This window comes from Octopus sinensis, linkage group LG2 (genome assembly GCF_006345805.1).
Source record: "Octopus sinensis linkage group LG2, ASM634580v1, whole genome shotgun sequence".
Lineage (NCBI taxonomy): Eukaryota > Metazoa > Mollusca > Cephalopoda > Octopoda > Octopodidae > Octopus > Octopus sinensis.
In genome coordinates, this window is record NC_042998.1 from 131,733,233 (window position 1) to 131,748,232 (window position 15,000).

The following is a 15,000-nucleotide window of genomic DNA, read 5'->3' on the forward strand; positions in this document are numbered from 1 at the left end:
TACGAAGTGTTGCGTTGTGTCTCGTCTCGTCACGTCTTGTCTGCGTCGAACGACTCGGCGCGCGGTAATAGTCGTCGTCGCCGTAACCGCCTTCGTCTCGGCCGCCGAATCGAGCGCGCATCGGCTTAGCAGCGCGCATCGGCTTAGCAGCGCGCATCGGCTTAGCAGCGCGCATCGGCTTAGCAGCGCGCATCGGCTTAGCAGCGCGCATCGGCTTAGCAGCGCGCATCGGCTTAGCAGCGCGCATCGGCTTAGCAGCGCGCGCTCCGTTGCGGGTTCGTTTAAGTGAGAAGTGGAAGAAACGGAACCTCCTGGTTAGTGCGCGAGCAGACGGGGTTGCTGCGCCAGCATGCAGCACCCCTGTCTATCGTAACTTTCTGTACCGCCGACGAGTCGTCGCTCGTCGGCGGCGTCCGGCTCGGGCCCCGGTCTCGCGGAGCGACGTACAAACTCTGAGTGGGACACCGCGACTGCCTGTTGTCGAAGCGGCGACTTCTGGGCATCGTCGCCCGATTGGCGAGGCGCCGCGTGAACGGATCGAGGTCGAGGAGCGTGTCCCTATCTACTGTCTAGCGAATGCAGAGCCGAGGGTACGGGCTTGAAGAAGTTCTCGGTATCGAGTGCGGGTAAGCGGCGGGAGTAACTTGGACTCTCTTCAGGTGAACGGATCGAAGGCGACGAGGATGTTGCCGCTATCCCTATCTACTACTGTCTAGCGATAAGCAGAGCTGAGTTACTACGACGAAGACCACGAGTGTGTGTGTCCGTGTGTTATCCACGCGCATCGAAGCGGCGATTTCACTTGAGAGAGTTCTCGGTCGAGTGCACGAGTCGAAAGAGTTATGCGGCCGGTCGATTGCCGGGGAGTAAGTCTGAGTTACGACGAAGACCACGAGTGTGTGTGTCCGTGTGTTATCCACGCGCATCGAAGCGGCGATTTCACTTGAGAGAGTTCTCGGTCGAGTGCACGAGTCGAAAGAGTTATGCGGCCGGTCGATTGCCGGGGAGTAAGTCTGAGTTACGACGAAGACCACGAGTGTGTGTGTCCGTGTGTTATCCACGCGCATCGAAGCGACGATTTCACTTGAGAGAGTTCTCGGTCGAGTGCACGAGTCGAAAGAGTTATGCGGCCGGTCGATTGCCGGGGAGTAAGTCTGAGTTACGACGAAGACCACGAGTGTGTGTGTCCGTGTGTTATCCACGCGCATCGAAGCGGCGATTTCACTTGAGAGAGTTCTCGGTCGAGTGCACGAGTCGAAAGAGTTATGCGGCCGGTCGATTGCCGGGGAGTAAGTCTGAGTTACGACGAAGACCACGAGTGTGTGTGTGTGTGTGTGTGTCCGTGTGTTATCCACGCGGTCCGACCCGTAAGTCGAAGGAATCAGACCCGTATGCTTGCGGGTCGGCCCCGGCTGGATAGTCACGCTCTAGGTGACCGTCGCACCCCAAGGGGGGTCAGGACTATGTTGAGGGCTTGCAGTCGGCAGGTGGGTGTCTCCGGGACCGTTCGGAAGGATGCCAGAGACGTCAGCCTACGACGCCGTCAGGCCGGCGGGCGGCCGCCGCCTTCGCGCCGCCTCGCTTTCTCCCGTTCGGCCGCGCCCGCGGGTCCGTTAGCGGCAGGCTGCGCCGGTCGCCCGTTCCTCCGCCGCGCTACCGTGCCCGAAATCGAAAGAACGAACCCAAGCCCGCGGTGCGGCCCACGGACGCGTGGACGTAGCCGCCACCGATGCCGGAAGGCGTTCACGAGACTCACGCGGTCGATACGGAGACGCGGTCCGTCCCGTAAAATCCCGAAGGATGACAAACTGCGGCTAGCACGAGGTAGCGGCGGGAGGCCTGCGCCGGTCGCCCGATGCTCCGCCGCCCAGCCGTTCCCGAAATCGAAAGAACGAACCCAAGCTCGCGTCGTTGCCCACGTACGCGTGGACGCAGCCGCCAGCGATGCCGATGTTGCGAGGTACGGGCGTTCGATACGGCGACGCGGTCCGTCTCGTAAATTCCCGAAAGATGACAAACTGCGGCCGCCTTCGCCCGCGCCTCCGCCTTCGCCCGCGCCTCCGCCGCGCTACCGCGAGGCTGAAATTAGGCTTGAGCGAAGCTTGCGCTCTCGCCCACGTACACGTGGACGTAGGCGCGATCGATGCCGTCAGTCGCCGGGAGTGCGTGGCGACATGCACCGGGTAAAAGCAGCGACGTGGTCCGACCCGTGAGTTAAGGAGGTGCTCGGACCGTAAGCAAACGGATCGGCCCCGGCTGGATAGTCACGCCTCTAGGTGACCGTCGCACCCCAAGGGGGTCAAGACTATATTGAGGGCTTGCAGTCGGCAGGTTTCATGCTTCGGACACCGTTCGGCAGGACGCCAGAGACGTCAGCCTGCGACGCCGTTAGCCCGGCGGGTGGCCGCCGCCTTCGCGCCGCCTCGCTTTCTCCCGTTCGTCCGCGAGCCGCGGGGCCGTTAGCGGCAGACCCGCGCCGGTCGCCCGTTCCTCCGCCGCGCTACCGTGCCCGAAACCGAAAGAACGAACCCACGCTCGCGGTACGGCCCACGGACGCGTGGTGGTAGCCGCCACCGATGTTGGAAGGGCGTTCACGAGATGCACGCCGTCGATACGGCGACGCGGTCCGTCCCGTAAAAACCCGAAAGATGGCAAACTGCGGCTAGCACGGTCGCCCGTTGCTCCGCCGCCCTAACGTGCCCGAAATCGAAAGAACGAACTTGAGCGTGCGGTCTCGCCCGCGTACGCGTGGACGTAGCCGCGACCGATGTCGCGAGGTGCGGGCGTTCGATGCGGCGACGCGGTCCGTCCTCCGTAAATTCCCGAAAGATGACAAACTGCGGCCGGTGCAGGCAACGGCCGATAGCGGCGGCCATGCGCCCGCCTTCTACCGCCTTCGTCCGCAGTTCTGCCGCGCGACCGCGAGGTTCAAGCGGGGCTTGAGCGAAACCTGCGCTCTCGCCCACGTACACGTGGACGTAGGCGCGATCGATGCCGTCAGTCGCCGGGAGTGCGTGGCGATATGCACCGGGCAAAAACAGCGACGTGGTCCGACCCGTGAGTTACGGAGGTGCTCGGACCGTAAGCAAACGGATCGGCCCCGGCTGGATAGTCACGCCTCTAGGTGACCGTCGCACCCCAAGGGGGTCAAGACTATATTGAGGGCTTGCAGTCGGCAGGTTTCATGCCTCGGGGACCGTTCGGCAGGATGCCAGAGGCGTCAGCCTACGACGCCGTCAGCCCGGCGGGCCGCCGCCGCCTTCGCGCCGCCTCGCTTTCTCCCGTTCCTCCACGCCCCGCGGGGCCGTTAGCGGCAGGCCTGCGCCTGTCGCCCGTTGCTCCGCCGCGCGACCGTGCCCGAAATCGAAAGAACGAACCCAAGCTCGCGTCATGGCCCACGTACGCGTGGACGTAGCCGCCAGCGATGCCGGAAGGCGTTCACGAGATGCACGCGCTCGATACGGCGACGCGGTCCGTCCCGTAAAATCCCGAAAGATGACAAACTGCGGCTAGCGCGATGTAGCGGCAGGCCTGCGCAAGGCCTGCGCCGGTCGCCCGCGTCTCCGCCGCCGAACCCTGCGTGGAATCGAAACCACGAAACTAAGCGGGCGGTGTCGGCCACGTACGCGTGGACCTAGCCGCGACCGATGTCGCGAGGTACGGCGTTCGATACGGCGACGTGGTCCGTCTCGTAAATTCCCGAAAGATGACAAACTGCGGCCGGAGCCGGTAGCGGCGGGCCTGCGCCCGCTTCGCCCGCGCCTCCGCCCGCGCCTCCGCCCGCGCCTCCGCCGCGCTACCGCGAGGCCGAAGCGGAGCTTGAGCGAAGCTGGCGCTCTCGCCCACGTACACGTGGACGTAGGCGCGATCGATGCCGTCAGTCGCCGGGAGTGCGTGGCGATATGCACCGGGCAAAAACAGCGACGTGGTCCGACCCGTGAGTTAAGGAGGTGCTCGGACCGTAAGCAAACGGATCGGCCCCGGCTGGATAGTCACGCCTCTAGGTGACCGTCGCACCCCGAGGGGGTCAAGACTATATTGAGGGCTTGCAGTCGGCAGGTTTCATGCCTCGGGGACCGTTCGGCAGGACGCCAGAGACGTCAGCCTGCGGCGCCGTCAGCCCGGCGGGCGGCCGCCGCCTTCGCGCCGCCTCGCTTTCTCCCGTTCGTCCGCGAGCCGCGGGGCCGTTAGCGGCAGGCCCGCGCCGGTCGCCCGTTCCTCCGCCGCGCTACCGTGCTCGAAACCGAAAGAACGAACCCACGCCCGCGGTACGGCCCACGGACGCGTGGACGTAGCCGCCACCGATGCCGGAAGGCGTTCACGAGATGCACGCCGTCGATACGGCGACGTGGTGCGTCCCGTGAAAACACGAAAGATGGCAAACTGCGGCTAGCACGGTCGCCCGTTGCTCCGCCGCCCAGACGTGCCCGAAATCGAAAGAACGAACCTAAGCTCGCGGTGCGACCCCCGTACGCGTGGACGTAGCCCCCACCGGTGCCGGAAGGCGTTCACGAGATACCGGCGCTCGATAGGAGTACGTGGTCCGTCCCGTAAAATCCCGAAAGATGACAAACTGCGGCTAGCACGAGGTAGCGGCGGAAGGCGTGCGCCGGTCGCCCGCGTCTCCGCCGCCCTACCGTGCATGAAATCGAAAGCACGAACTTGAGCGTGCGGTCTCGCCCGCGTACGCGTTGACGTAGCCGCGACCGATGTCGCGACGTGCGGGCGTTCGATGCGGCGACGCGGTCCGTCCCGTAAATTCCCGAAAGATGACAGAGTGCGGCCGGTGCAGGCAACGGCCGATTGCGGCGGGCATGCGCCCGCCTTCTACCGCCTTCGCCCCCAGCTCCGCCGCGCTACCGCGAGGCTCGATTGGGACTTGAGCGAAACTCGCGCTCTCGCCCGCGTACACGTGGACGTAGGCGCGATCGATGCCGTCAGTCGCCGGGAGTGCGTGGTGATATGCACGGGGTAAAGACAGCGACGTGGTCCGACCCGTGAGTTAAGGAGGTGCTCGGACCGTAAGCAAACGGATCGGCCCCGGCTGGATAGTCACGCCTCTAGGTGACCGTCGCACCCCAAGGGGCTCAAGACTATATTGAGGGCTTGCAGTCGGCAGGTTTCATGCCTCGGGGACCGGCGGGTGGCCGCCGCCTTCGCGCTGCCTTGCTTTCTCCCGTTCGTCCGCGAGCTGCGGGGCCGTTAGCGGCAGGCCCGCGCCGGTCGCCCGTTCCTCCGCCGCGCGACCGTGCCCGAAACCGATAGAACGAACCCACGCTCGCGGTACGGCCCGCGGACGCGTGGACGTAGCCGCCACCGATGCCGGAAGGCGTTCACGAGATGCACGCCGTCGATACGGCGACGCGGTCCGTCCCGTAAAAACACGAAATATGGCAAACTGCGGCTAGCACGGTCGCCCGTTGCTCCGCCGCCCTGACGTGCCCGAAATCGAAAGAACGAACCTAAGCTCGCGGTTCGACCCCCGTACGCGTGGACGTAGCCCCCCCCCCCCCGGTGCCGGAAGGCGTTCACGAGATACCGGCGCTCGATAGGAGTACGTGGTCCGTCCCGTAAAAATCCCGAAAGATGACAAACTGCGGCTAGCACGAAGTAGCGGCGGAAGGCGTGCGCCGGTCGCCCGCGTCTCCGCCGCCCTACCGTGCGTGAAATCGAAAGCACGAACTTGAGCGTGCGGTCTCGCCCGCGTACGCGTGGACGTAGCCGCGACCGATGTCGCGACGTGCGGGCGTTCGATGCGGCGACGCGGTCCGTCCCGTAAATTCCCGAAAGATGACAAAGAGGCCGGTGCAGGCAACGGCCGATTGCGGCGGGCATGCGCCCGCTTTCTACCGCCTTCGCCCGCAGCTCCGCCGCGCTACCGCGAGGCTCGATTGGGACTTGAGCGAAACTCGCGCTCTCGCCCGCGTACACGTGGACGTAGGCGCGATCGATGCCGTCAGTCGCCGGGAGTGCGTGGCGATATGCACCGGGTAAAAACAGCGACGTGGTCCGACCCGTGAACAAGGAGGTGCTCGGACCGTAAGCAAACGGATCGGCCCCGGCTGGATAGTCACGCCTCTAGGTGACCGTCGCACCCCAAGGGGGGTGACAGACTAATATGTAGGGTTGTGGTTGATCGGCATAGGTTAGCGTCTCGGAAGGATGTCCTCGTAGCTCCTTTTCTGATGACGGTTAGCTCCCCGTTTGCCGGTGCAAGATCGATTCTACACGGCCGGCGCGTCCTCGAATTTCCGCCGCCGAACCGCCCGCCTTTCAGACGCTGCGTTCGCTCGCCCGTTGACGCCCGCGTTTGTCCGACTTCGCCCGCCTTTTGAAGCTCGCCTTCGTCCGCCTTCGCCCGCCTTCGCCCGCCTCTGGACATCCGCTTCTTCACGCCCGCCTATTAGACGCTGCGTTCTACCCGCATCTTTCGACGCACGCCTTCGCCCGCCTTTCAGACGCCGCTGCGTTCGCCCGACCCTTTCGACGCACGCGTTTGCCCGCCCGCCTTCCTTCCTTCCTTCCTTCGCTCGCCCGCCGGCAACCGCCGCACAAGCGCTATTTACGTAGGGTCGCGGCCGAACGGCATAGGTGGACCGCCTGGAAGGGATGTTGCCGGCGCTCCTTTCTGCCAACGGTTGGCTCCCTTATTGCCGGTGCAAGGTCGACTCTACACGGCTGGCGCGTCCTCGAATGTCTGCCGCCGCCGCCGCACCGCCCGCCTTTTAGACGCGCTCCCTCGACGCCCGCGTCTGCCCGCCTCTTCACGCTCGCCGGTTCGTCCTCCCGCAATCGAACCGCTTCTCGTTACCGCGTTTTCTTTTTTTCTTTTCTTCCTTCCGACCCCCGGCCTCGTCTTCGCCGCCGAGGACCCGGTCAGGTTACGCCGCTGACCTCGTGTCGCGTCGCCGCCGGCGAGGAGAGTGGATAACTGTGGCAATTCTAGAGCTAATACATGCAACCGAAGCCGCGATCGCAGGTCGCACCCGGGCGTCGGGCTCGAAAACGGCGTTCGGCAGCCGTCGCGTTCTGCGCGGCGTCGCCGGCGTCCGCTCGGCCGGATCTGGGGCGGCGCATCCGCGCCCGTCCCTCCCGGTCGCGACGATACGGTCGGCCTTCCGCATTGGTCGCGGCGCAAATATTAGACTGAGACCGACGCGTACGGGCCGTCGCAGCAGCCGCCGCGCCTCCGCGCGCGGGTCTTAGGCGTGCGGCGGCTTCACGCCCTTCGATTTTGGTGACTCTGGATAACTGTCAGTACGATCGCACGGGCTAGTATCGCACTAGCCTTCGCGCGACGGGTCCCCCGCGAGTCCGCCCTATCAACTGTCGACGGCCCGGTCAGTGCCGACCGTGGTGGCAACGGGTAACGGGGAATCAGGGTTCGATTCCGGAGAGGGAGCATGCGAAACGGCTACCACATCCAAGGAAGGCAGCAGGCGCGCAAATTACCCACTCCCGGCACGGGGAGGTAGTGACGAAAAATAACGACGCGGGACTCTGTCGAGGCCCCGCGATCGGAATGAGTACACTTCAAATCCGTTAACGAGGATCGACCGGAGGGCAAGTCTGGTGCCAGCAGCCGCGGTAATTCCAGCTCCGGTAGCGTATATTAAAATTGTTGCGTTTGGAAAGCTCGTAGTCGGAATTCGGGTCTCGAAAACGTGCCCCAGCACGTTCGGGGCGACGGCGCCGTCGCAGGCGCGCTTCTGGCGCGTCCGCTTCGGTCGTCCGTTCGCACTCCCGGCCCTATTCGCCGGTGCGTGCGCGGTCGGGCCGTGGAGCTCTGCTCGCGTCGCCGCCGCGACTCGGCACCCCCGTCCAGCGCTCGTCTTCGCCCGCGTCGCGTCGCGTCCGGTTTCACGCCTGCCCCTTCAACGGCGCGGGTCGGTCAGGCGTGCGCGCGGGAGCCACGAGGCGGGTGCGCTATTGGGCGTCGTCGCCGTTCGCGTTCTAGCGGTAGTAGCGCGTCCACCTCCCGGTCGTTTCGGCCCGCACGGTTCCTCCGAGGGTGCTCTTCGCCGAGTGTCCGAGGCGGCCGGTACGTTCACTGTGAAAAAATTAGAGTGCTCAGAGCGAGCCCCGCCGGCTTGCATATGAAAAGCATGGAATGATGGAAAATGGCCTCGTCCGCGCGTCATCCGTCGGTCTCCGTTCACGACGAGGCAATGATCGAAGGGAGCGATCGGGGCCACTCGTATTGCGACGTTAGAGGTGAAATTCTTGGATCGTCGCAAGACGCACTGCAGCGACGGCGTGTGGCAAGCACGTTTTCCTCGATCAAGAGCGAAAGTCGGAGGTTCGAAGACGATCAGATACCGTCGTAGTTCCGACCGTAAACGATGCCGACTGGCGCTCTGCCGGCGTTCGCTTCGATGACCCGGCGGGGAGCCTGCGCGGGAAACCATAGTCGGTTCCGGGGGGAGTATGGTTGCAAAACAGAAACTTAAAGGAATTGACGGAAGGGCACCACCAGGAGTGGAGCCTGCGGCTTAATTTGACTCAACACGGGAAAACTCACCCGGTCCGGACACCGGTAGGATGGACAGATCGATAGCTCTTTCTCGATTCGGTGGGTGGTGGTGCATGGCCGTTCTTAGTTGGTGGAGCGATCCGTCTGGTTGATTCCGATAACGAACGAGACTCCGGCCTGCTAACTAGCGCGTCGATTAGTGCTTTTCCGGTAGCGCGGCGGCGCCGAAGCCGTCGTCGGTAGCTCCGCGCGCGGCCCGGGCTTGCCGTTGCCGCCGCTCTCCTTCGCGTCCGGCGCTGCGGCCGCGTCCGGCTGCCGTCCCCCGTTCGCGGGGGTTCGGTCGCGGCGTGGTTGCGGCGTCGGTTGCGGAGCGGCGGCGATGACCCGGTCGGCTCGGCCCGCGCGAGCTCGGCGGCGGCACGCCGTCGCGTCCGGGCCAGTCGGTTGGCGAACGCAGCGCTTCTTAGAGGGACGGGCGGCAGAAAGCCGCACAAGGCGGAGCGATAACAGGTCTGTGATGCCCTTAGATGTCCGGGGCCGCACGCGCGCTACACTGGAGGTATCAGCGGGCGCGTCTCCCCCGGCCCGAGAGGGTCGGGAAACCTCTTAACCACCTCCCGTGATAGGGATCGGGGCCTGGAACCAACCCCGTGAACGAGGAATTCCCGGTAGGCGCGGGTCATCAGCCCGCGTCGATCACGTCCCTGCCCTTTGTACACACCGCCCGTCGCTACTACCGATCGAACGGTCCGGTGAGGTCCTCGGATCTGGCCGACGAGTCCGCTTACGCGCGGCGGCGTTCCGCGCCGTCGTCGGCGCGATCTCTGATGGCCCGGAGAAGACGACCGAACCTGATCGCTTAGAGGAAGTAAAAGTCGTAACAAGGTTTCCGTAGGTGAACCCGCGGAAGGATCATTAGCGCCGTGTTCTCGAAAGAGAAGGAAATAAACATTCGCGATCCGCCCAATTTCTTTTTTTTTATAAGTCGCGGCCGGGCCCCCTCGCCCGAGTACCACCGAATGCTCTTGATTCGGCCCTCTAACAGCGCAGCAGTAGCGGTCGCGGCAGCCCGCCGTCACACGCCGCGACTCTCTGCTGCCGACCGCGCAACCACCCTGCCGGCGTCGGCCCGCCCTCATGGCGCTCGGACGACGGGGCTTGCACGCTTTGCGAGCTCCATGACCATTTCTCTCTTCCTTCCTGCCTCGCCGACCGCGCGATTCGGCCTAGGCCGTGGGCGCCGCCCGGCGCCTTCCGATGACCACCGTAACGCGCGGCCGTCTTTTTTTTCCTCGCCTCCTAGCGCGCAGTCTCTTCGCGAGACTTGCCGAGCCGAAAGTCGCGGCCGGGCCCCCTCGCCCGAGTACCACCGAATGCTCTTGATTCGGCCCTCTAACAGCGCAGCGGTAGCCGTCGCGGCAGCCCGCCGTCACACGCCGCGACTCTCTGCTGCCGACCGCGCAACCACCCTGCCGGCGTCGGCCCGCCCTCATGGCGCTCGGACGACGGGGCTTGCACGCTTTGCGAGCTCCATGACCATTTCTCTCTTCCTTCCTGCCTCGCCGACCGCGCGATTCGGCCTAGGCCGTGGGCGCCGCCCGGCGCCTTCCGATGACCACCGTAACGCGCGGCCGTCTAGCAATCATAATATACTACCAAGTATATCAAAATTGTGTCGTCCTTTGTAATAGTAGTGCAGTGTCGTCCTTTGTAATAGTAGTGCAGTGCATTCATTTTTTGCAGGACTCGAAATTCCATTAAAAATCTGCAGAGAATGAACACGTGATTAAATCTAGCACCTTCTGCACGTTTCCCGCTCCGTCAGTGCGTTAGCGTCACGTATATTTGCGTCTAAAATGAAGGCCGACACGCTTGAGTGAACATGTTTAGTTACAATCAAGGAACTCCAAATTTAATCTGTCTAGTGGTAGAGTAGATAAGAGTCGTTTGTATGTAGTCCAGTGGCCAAAGTTTAGGTTGTTAGCTGTGTAGGTTCCTCATGATAAGTGGCTGAATGAGTTTTGTGTGTGAATAGTTATTTGTGTATGTACTTGGTTAAAGTTCGTCAAGTTTGGATTTGTACTTTTGAACATAGGTAGAGTGGGAAGACCTGGAATTTAGGAGAATTATTTTTTGCATAGAAGTCGGTGTGTGGAAAGCAGCTTGCCTACCAACCACATGGTTTCGGGTTCAGTCCAACTGCGTGGCACCTTGGGCAAGTGTCTTCTACTAAGGCCTCGAACCGATCAAAGCCTTGCGAGTTGATTTTGTAGACGGAAACTGAAAGAAACCCGTCGTGTGTGTGTGTGTGTGTGTGTGTGTCCACCATCGCTTGACAACCGATGTTGGTGTGTTTATGTCTCCGTAACTTAGCGGTTCGGCAAAAGACACCGATAGAATAAGTACTAGGTTTACAAAGAATAAGTCCTGGTGGCGATTTTCTCGACTAAAGGCGGTGCTTCAGTATGGCCGCAGCCAAATGACTGAAACGAATAGAAGAATAAAAGAATATGTTTATATATCCACTATATGACTTTAAATTTAGACCAATTGTAGCAGCCCCGAACTGTCAATCATACAGACTCAGCAACGTTTTAGATATATTTCTGTAACCTATTTTAAAATACATACCGAGTCTTGTAAGGTACGATCTGGACCTGTTAAACCACCTCCCAAAATCCATAAACAATGACACTACTATGGTATCTTTTGACGTGGTAAACCTCTATACCACAATTCCACACCAGTATGGTCTAGAGACAATAAAGTTCTGGCTTGAGAAATACACTCATCAAATTCCAGACACAATTTTAAAAAGTTTAATCACTGAAGGATTAAAGTTTATCGTCGAAAATAACTTTTTTGACTTCGGAGACAATATTTACAAACAAATATCCGGGACTGCGATTGGGATAAAAGTTGCTCCAATTTACGCCAATTTAGTCATGGCTTACATGGAAGTCCAGGTATATGAATAATCAAAATTTAAATATAGCTTGAACTTCCACAAATATTAACTAGAAAGTTGGAAACATTACGTAGGTGACTGCCTAATTCTATGGACGTTATAAATTTCAAAAACCTGGTCAACAGCATAAACAATAACATAAACTTCGCCATGGAATACAGTAAAACTCAACTACCATTTCTGGATATACTAATCATCAAACGAGATAAAAACATTGAAACAGACATTAATTACAAACAAAAAAAAATCTAAACAATACCTACTGTTCTTTTCATGCCATCCCAAACAAGAAGAATCATTACAATTGTCTCAAACCCTGAAACTCGCAATAAAAGGCTCCAGAAACTAAAACAAATACTATTTAAAAGACAATATCCATTAAAGATAATAGACAACAGAACAGAACGTGCCAAAGCAATAAATATCCAAGAACTATGAAAAACGAAAAACATCCAATAATCGACATTTTGATACAACACACAACCTAAGAAATATAGAGGCTTGCAATATTATCCACCAAAACATCCCACTACTAAAAAAAGACCGAAGAATGAAACAAGCATTCGAACTACACAAAATAACCAAAAGTAAAAGACAATCAAAGTCTCTCAAAAAATTCTTCACAAGTGCTAAATTACCTTCCACAACTCCTACACCAACAGTCAAAAAGTGTGGCCGCCCCAATTGTGGGACACAACATAAAAATTAAAATCAGGACAGATTTTTACCGTAAAAAATCACTTTACATGTTCTTCGAGGAATTTAATATACGCTATCAAATGTCAAGGATGTAATGAAGATTACATAGGTCAAACAAAGATTACTCTAAGAAATAGACTGACCATTCACCGACAACAAATACGAGACCTCAGTACTAGACAGATTCCACCGAGTGGTCACATAGACATATGTGCAAAAAATAAGTCCCCCAAATTCCAGATGTCCCCACTCTACCTATGTTCAGCGAATACCACAGATGGAGCACAGATAGAGAAAGAAAATACTTTCGTGCAAAAGCACAAACTAAGACTTTACAAACTTTAACAGAATACATACACAAATAACTCTTCACACACAAAATTCATTCTGCCACTTATCATGAGGAAGCTACACAGCTAACAACCTAAATTTCAACCATTGGACTACATACAAACGACTCCTGTCTACTCTCCTATCAGGCAGATTAAATGTGGAGTACTTTGATTATAACTAAACATGTTCACTCAAGCGTGTCAGCCTTCATTTTAGGCGCAAAATATACTGCCACGTGACACTAACGTACGAACGTAGCGGGAAACGTACAGTAGGTTATAAATTTAATCACGTGTTCATTCTCTACAAACACTTGACAGAAAACATTCAAAGCATTGATTGTTTGGACCTGTTAAGCAAATGTGTCAGCCTCAACTTACGATGTCAAGCATTGTCACTTGATACTAACACACGGACGTAGCGGGGAACCTACAAAAATTTCTAAGACCGGTCAAGTGACTATCCTCTACCAATCAAACCCTTTTAAAAACTAAATTGAGCCCTGACTCCCCTATAAAAAGAGGGTAGACTTTCAAACTCTAGTCAGAAGCAAAACAGCTGCGACATAGGCAACGTGTTTCTATTTGAACATTTTGAAAATCAGTGTAAACTGTGAAACCGGTTAAAGCATCAAATATATTAATAAAAGATATTTCAACTATTCGCAGTGCATTTTCAGCTTCTGTTTTTCCTATATCTCTACTCTATACTATTTTCTCCTTCATCCTTCTCTAATTCCCTTTTCCCCCTTCACCGTTTTCTATCTGTCTCTCTTTCTCTCTCTCCCTCTTTCTCTTTTTCTATCTCGTTGCTTACACGTGACCATCGTCCATCTTTATTTTCCTCACGGGACCATCTTTCTTTTCCTGCACGATGTTCTAAGGACTGGACGTCTTCTAACTCTCCTATCTTTTCTCTTTTCAAAGTAAATATTTCACCCACCGTTCACTATTTCCCACTCCGTCTCGTCTAACGATCCTGCATATTTGTTTTCGTTTGGTTTCCTTGTATTTCTCCATTATCCTGTTTTTGGTCCCAAGTTTGACTATCCATAAATCCAAAATTTTATTTTGGAATTTATGGGAGCAACTGACTTTGAAGACACATATTGTCGGTTGAATTCTCGAAACGAGGAGTATATAGACAGCCGATAATTGATGAAGGATCGTTCTTTGTGTTACTTTTCCGATTTTCCATTTTTCTCTCTCGTTGTTTGCGTATTTAACTCGTTTGTTTTCGTACTTCATGTTATTTACACAGTTGGTGACGTCCAGTGCCCATATATGCATATACACACACACACATATATATATATACATATATATACATACATATATGTATATGTATATATATATACATACACACACATTCTTTTATTCTTAAAATCAGATCCGTTCATGGAAAAAATTATAAACACAGTGGATTCCAAAAGACGCCGTTACAAGCCAAAATCCCTGCACACGACGGGAAAAGAATCACAGAAACTGTAACAAAACCCTTTCTCCCTTGTTTTTCTCCCTCTTAACTCAGAATGACCGAACGTTTGGTGATCCACATTTCTCATCTGTCATTTCTAACACTATTGAATTTTGTACATTTAAACAAGATGATCCACATTTTTTATATTAATGAATGTTGTGAACATTTAAATCAAATTTGATATTGAATTTTATAAACATTGAATCTTTTAAACATGTTTTCCTACTTCGCAATTCTAGATTTTTATCATTATTGAAATATTGTTGAAACTAGTTTGGTATTTATGTGAATACATATATTTAAAAACAATTACAAATTTTTCAAATTCAGGTGCATTTTCAACAACATATTTTCTATATCTTTCCTGCGTTGAAATACATCCCCTGTTTTGTAATATGTTTCCTACATACATCGTATGTTTATATGTATCATATATATATATATATATATATATATATATATATATATATATATATATATATATATATATATATATATATATATATATATATATATATATATATATACAGGATTGCCCTGGAGCAAACGAACCTTATTGTTAAAGGTTACAAATAAATGGAACAGAAATTTTTATTACACAAGGTTACAACAAATGTCCAAAATGTAAACCATTATTTGAAATACAGTTACGACATCGTTCAGGGGTTAAATCAGTTACATTTTTGGCATGCAAATTATGATGTTCTGTTTTAGAATATTGTGAGTTTTCGGTTTACCGCTGAACACCTGATTTTTTAGTATGCCCCAGAGTTCGGAGCACTGAGATCTGGGGACCTTGCAGGTTATTCCACCAGTCTGTGGGACAGCAATTAAGCAATCAGTAAGAGGGCAAACAATTAGCAATTAGGAATATTCAAAAATTCAATAGTGTTCGGTCACTTCTGGCTACCTAGTATATATATATATATATATATATATATATATATATATATATTATATATATATATATATATATATATATATATATATATATATATAGGGAGAGTTTACGAAAAAAAAAGACGAAAACAGGTGGTGTACAAAACAA

General features: G+C 55.2%; 1 long non-coding RNA gene across 10 annotated transcripts in view; it reads left to right on the top strand.

Annotated features, from left to right (window-relative positions):
- Positions 1-247: 247 nt before the first annotated feature.
- Positions 248-15,000, top strand: part of LOC118761456 — a 34,441-nt gene continuing 19,688 nt past the window's right edge. For 3 of the 10 annotated variants that reach the window (XR_004997397.1, XR_004997391.1, XR_004997394.1), the window contains exons 1-2: positions 248-275; positions 7,964-9,350. This is a non-coding gene — a long non-coding RNA (uncharacterized LOC118761456). Of the gene's footprint in view, positions 276-7,963; positions 9,397-9,518; positions 9,532-15,000 lie in introns of all 10 variants that reach the window. The other 7 variants (XR_004997393.1, XR_004997399.1, XR_004997401.1 and 4 more) reach the window with 4 other exon arrangements.